The sequence below is a fragment of the Rhinopithecus roxellana genome, chromosome 12, assembly GCF_007565055.1.
Source record: "Rhinopithecus roxellana isolate Shanxi Qingling chromosome 12, ASM756505v1, whole genome shotgun sequence".
Lineage (NCBI taxonomy): Eukaryota > Metazoa > Chordata > Mammalia > Primates > Cercopithecidae > Rhinopithecus > Rhinopithecus roxellana.
In genome coordinates, this window is record NC_044560.1 from 52309318 (window position 1) to 52315317 (window position 6000).

Genomic DNA, 6000 nt, shown 5'->3' on the forward strand with positions numbered 1-6000 from the left:
CCAGAATCTATAAAGAAGTTAAACAAATTTTCAAGAAAAAATCGAACGACCCCATCAAAAAGTGGGCAAAGGATATGAACAGACACTTCTCAAAAGAAGACATTTATGCAGCCAACAGACACATGAAAAAATGCTCATCATCACTGGCCATCAGAGAAATGCAAATCAAAACCACAATGAGACACCATCTCACACCAGTTAGAATAGTGATCATTAAAATAAAATAAAAAAAAAAGTCAGGAAACAACAGTGCTAGAGAGGATGTGGAGAAATAGGTACACTTTTACACTGTTGGTGGGACTGTAAACTAGTTCAACCATTGTGGAAGACAGTGTGGCGATTCCTCAAGGATCTAGAACTAGAAATACCATTTGACCCAGCCATCCCATTACTGGGCATATACCCAAAGGATTACAAATCATTCTGCTATAAAGATACATGCACATGTATGTTTATTGTGGCACTATTCACAATAGCAAAGACTTGGAACCAACTCATATGTCCATTGATGATAGACTGGATTAAGAAAATGTGGCACACATACACCATGGAATACTATGCTGCCATAAAAAAGGATGAGTTCATGTCCTTTGGAGGGACATTGATGAAGCTAGAAACCATCATTCAGAGCAAACTATCACAAGGACAGAAAACCAAATGCCACATGTTCTCACTCATAGGTGGGAATTGAACAATGAGAACACTTGGACACAGGGTGGGGAACATCACACACTAGGGCCTGTTGTGGGGTAGGGGGAGTGGGGAGGGATAGTATTAGGAGATATACCTAATGTAAATGACAAGTTAACAGGTACAGCACACCAACATGGCACATGTATACATACATAACAAGCCTGCACATTGTGCACATGTACCCTAGAACTTAAAGTATAATAATAAAAAATTAAAATAAATAAATAAATAAGTAAAATTTAAAAAAGGAAGAGGATCCTGAAAAGAAATATCTGCTAAGCCAAGAGGAAACTTAAGATAATATTTTCAGCTATTGTTAGACATTATTATCAACTGTATCCAGTGCTACTCAAAGGTCAAGGAAGATGTGGATGAAGAGCTAACTATTGGATATGATGACTGTGACAAGTGACTTTGTAGTGGAGTGATGGAGATGAAAGTCAGAGTGAAGTGAGTTTATGAAAAAAATTGAAGTGAAGAAATAGAGAAAGTGGTTCTATACAATTCTTTTAAGTTTTGCTGTGAAGGGAATAGTAGCAAATGGAGGATATGGAAACAAGGGTAGAATTTTTAAGATGGGCAAAAATATAGCATGTTTGTATGCTACTTGTATGATCCACAGAAAAGGACGAACTGATGTGTAAGAGAGAATGAATAACTGAAGAACATTTAGCAGTGAATCCAAATGACAGTCTTTCCGGACCTTCCACATCAATTTTCCAGGAACTTGTACTCTAATGGAAAACATACACACTTCAGAAACAAATTTTAACTGGGCATGGTAGTTCACGCATGTAATCCCAGAGACTTGGGAGGTCGAGGCAGGAGGACCACTTGAGGCCCGGAGTTTGAGACCAGGCGGGGCAACAAAGTGAGGCTGGGACTATAGTTCCAGCAACCTGGGAGGCTTTAGTGGAGAGATGCATTGAGCCCAGGAATTCCAGGCTGCAGTGAGCTATGATTGTGCCACTGAACTCCAGCCTGAGTGACAGAGCGAGACCCTGTTTCCAAAAAAAAAAAGGTAATAAATTTCAAAATGGTGCAAGAAGTGATATGACAAAGTTATATGTAGGATTGACTAAAGAGTATTGAACAGTAAGTTAAACGCCTTTTTATTTGACAAGGGGAAAAATGATGAGAACCTGAACCACTGGTAGTCCCAATAAAAAAGGAAGGGAAAGGATGGATTTGAGGATTGTTTAGGAGAAGAATAAATAGGATTTAGCAATTGCTTAGTTATTAATTAGAAGAACAATGAAGCAATTTGGGATGACTTCCAGATTTCTGGAATGGTACAGAAATCTTGTGGATGGATTGATCATCCAAAAACAGTTCTTAGCCTATCACCTCCTTCCTTACAAGTGTTCAGTAATTTTACATAGCCTAAAGATTAGTGTTTAAAACTCTTTAGCTAGCGTTCACAGCCCCCAAAAAGTCTGCGTTTTTGGCATGCTTTTTACCTTCTGTATTAGTCTGTTCTCACACTGCTAATAAAGATATACCTGAGATGGGGTAATTTATAAAGGAAAGAGGTTTAATGGAGTCACAGTTCCACGTGACTAGAGAGGCCTCACAATCATGGTTGAAGGCAAAGGAAGAGCAAATTCATGTTTTGCATGGCAGCAGTTAAGAGAGAGCATTTACAGGAGAACTCCTCTTTATAAAACCATCGGATTTCATGAAACTTATTCACTATCACGACAACAGCATGAGAAAGAGCCACTTTCATGATTCAGTTACCTCCCACCAGATCCTTCCCATGACACGTAGGAATTATGACAGCTACAATTGGAGCTCCCCTGTGGGGACACAGCCAAACCATATCACCTTCCTAATGTACTTCCTTGAAATTCAAAGGAGTAGTGGGATCCAGTTTGAAAATTACTGGTCTACAGAGAAAAATCAAAGTCCTTAAATCTGGATTCAAGGCTCTCTGTAATCTGGCCCCTACCAACATGATTTACTGTCTCATCTTTGTTATCCAAAGCTCTAGTCATATCAAATTTCTGTCAGTCCTGTGTATACACCAAGCTGGAGCAGACCACTGCACCTTTACTCCCACTCTTATTATCTGGAACTTCCTTCATCCTTGATATTCTCCATCACAATCTGCCTAACAAATACCTCCACATCTTTAAAAACTCACCTCCTCTATGAAGCGTTTCCTCAACCTCCCACACATATTTGACCTCCCTGTCTTTAATAATGCTGTGTAACTTGTGTATTTAATTAAATCTATCATTGTACTTATCTGTTTACATGTCTTGTCCACTATTTGACCCTTAATCTCCTTGAGAGCAAGCACTGTGAACATAGTAGGCACTTAATGCATGTTAGTTAAATTAATGAGTAATAAGTGAATGAAATCTCAGTTCAGAAATAACCTTTTTTGTTGTTGTTGAAACAGAGTCTTGTTCTGTCACCTAGGCTGCAGTGCAATGGTGTGATCTGGGCTCAGTGCAACCTCTGCCTCCCAGGCTCAGGCAATTCTCCTGTCTCAGTCTCCCCAGTAGCTGGGACCACAGGTAAGCACTACCACACTAGGGTAATTTTTTGGGTTTTTAGTAGAAACAGGGTTTCACAATGTTGGCCATGGTGGTCTCGAACTCCTGACCTCTAGTGATCCGCCCACCTCAGCCTCCCAAAGTGCTGGAATTACAGGTGTGAGCCACTGTGCTCAGCCTCAGAAATAACTTTATCTTAATTTACCTGTCTCTTCCCAGGTAGCACTGAAGGCTTTTTCCTATTTATTGTTCTGAGGCCCTGTGTCACCTCTGTTCTAGCACTATATTGTGGTATGACATTGTATTTGTTCCATGACATTATTTTTCTTCCTCTTTTTTATGGTGTATGTGTCCCCTACCTAAAATATACAAGTGCATGGATTTTATCCTGTTTATCTTTATATCCCCACCACTTGGGTACCCAATAAGTGTTTTAAGAATGTATTATTTAATAATCAAAGGGCCACCTTACCCTTTAAAGTCATACATCATGTAATTATGTCCAGCTTTTTCCACTTTTGTGAATAATTTTCTAATCATTCCTGGCTGGAGTTAATCTTTCTCTCTGGCATTCTCTTACCTGTAGTGTTCTCTCTTTTGTGTAATTATCACTTTCTAGAACAGTTCTTGATTTAGAGTGACTATAAAAGCCCAAGGACAAGAAAACTTTTATTCTTCTCTATATTCCTGTACAGTTGTGACTCTCAACTCTTCTTTTTTGTGTACTGCTATACTTGAGTAGCACCCAGCCATACCAATTTCTGGGGTGCTCAGCATCATTCTACCCTTTCCTACTGGAAGAGGTTAAAAAAAAGCAACACCCTTGAATCTAATATGATTTATTTTATTAAAATAAACAATAAGCTACTGCATTTGCACCATTACTTGTTTCTATTTATAACAACCTCTTGCCTCACTGAGAATGACCACATTATAGTCATTCTTTAAGTAGTGATGAATGAATTTAAAAAAGGAAGGAATGCTATTTCCATTGTCATGTCCAGAGGGAAGTAAGACCATGCCTTTTATGCAAAACTGGTTTGCTCATTTAATATATTACTATTTATGGCCAGGCATAATTTATTTGTGTGGGCTACAGGAACACAATATTGTCCTTCATAAACTAAATCCCAAATAAAATAATAACTTTACTTTGAAAAATTATGCTCTTTTCCTAGACCATGCTAGCCCTGGAGACAAATAGAAATGTTACAGGAACTGAGTTTTTCCTGATATTTTACAAAATTCTCCTCTCTGTTCTCTATGGAACCCAAGTGACCCATACTCATTTCCATTTTCCAGTGTTCCTCGACTCTGCTTGTCCATCCGGTGCCCATTGCAAGTCCCAAAATTTAGGAGAAGGGATTTTGTTTTCTCTTCACAGTGCCTACAACATTTTACTAATTGAAAAGATGATTTGGGGCCAGGTGTGGTGGCTCATGCCTGTAATCCCAGCACTTTGGGGGGCTGAAGCAGGTGGATGGCTTAAGGTCAGGAATTTGAGACCAGCCTGGGCAACATGGTGAAACCCCTTCTCCACAAAAAATAACAAAATATTTTAAATAATTTTAAAAGAAAAGATGATTTTATTCCTTTTTACAGCCCTTTACAATGCAGGATCTGCAACAAATATCTCAGGAAACAGGCTGAGCAACACATGAGGGATGTCACCCACAAATAGTCATGAGTGGTTATTGTTGCAAAACCATAATTGAGTTGCCCGAGTCTAGTGTACCTTTCTTCTTTCTTTTACCACTTGGGTAATTCTTACCTTCTCAGGGAACATCTTCCACTTTTCCCCAAATTGGTGGCAGCTTTTTCCCCCCGCAATTTGGTTTTCCTCTTTGTGTCATCATCCTAGTGTCCCAGAAAGCTTCTCCTAAAGGGGGCAGGGAGAGAACAACGCATGTTTCAAGGAGGTCCCTGTGCAAATTTGACACTTTGATACCCTTGCCAGTGTTCCAAAGTGACCATGCGGATGGCATTGCCACCATAATCTTGTTCTTTTTTTGAAACAGAGTCTTATTCTGTCACCTAGGCTGGAGTGTAGTGGCATAATCTCAGCTCACTGCAACCTCCACCTCCCGGGTTCAAGTGATTCTTGTGCCTCAGCCTCCATTACAGGTGTGTGCCACCATGCCCAGCTAATTTTTTGTATTTTTAGCAGAGAAGAGGTTTCACCACGTAGGCCAGACTAGTCTCAAACTCCTGGGCTCAAGTGATCTGCACAGCTCAGGCTCCCAAAGTGCTGGGATTACAGGCACAAGCCACCACACCCAGCCCATAATCCTGTTCTTATGTTCTTTCATTATTTATTCACTTGATGACTCACATGGATCACTTAATAAATTGTGTAGAAGTTCAGGCACACTTAGGGAAATAATAAAAATTATAATGTATAATGAGAAGCTTGTCATGCCATCTCTCATGAGTTTTTCCAGGAAAAAAAAAATAGAGGTCAAAACTGTCTTCGACTATATTCTCATAAGTGGGGCTTTAAAATGCCCTGTGAAGAATAAAAGAAATCATCCTATCTTCCTCTATTTTTTAAATGTATATTTAAAGGCTTTTCTAATATTTCTCAAATGTTGTTTTAGGAACAATGAAAAAATAAATTTAGAGGTATTCTCTTTTTTATATACTGATTCTAAGTCACTTTTATAAAACATCTACTTCTTTTAATATGCTTTATTCAGTTAATTGTAATTTGGTTTGCTATAAAGTTTACTCATTGGGAAAATATTTTTTAGTAAACTAGATGCTATTTTTTCAGAATGTAATTCAAGCCCTAACAATTTTTTAA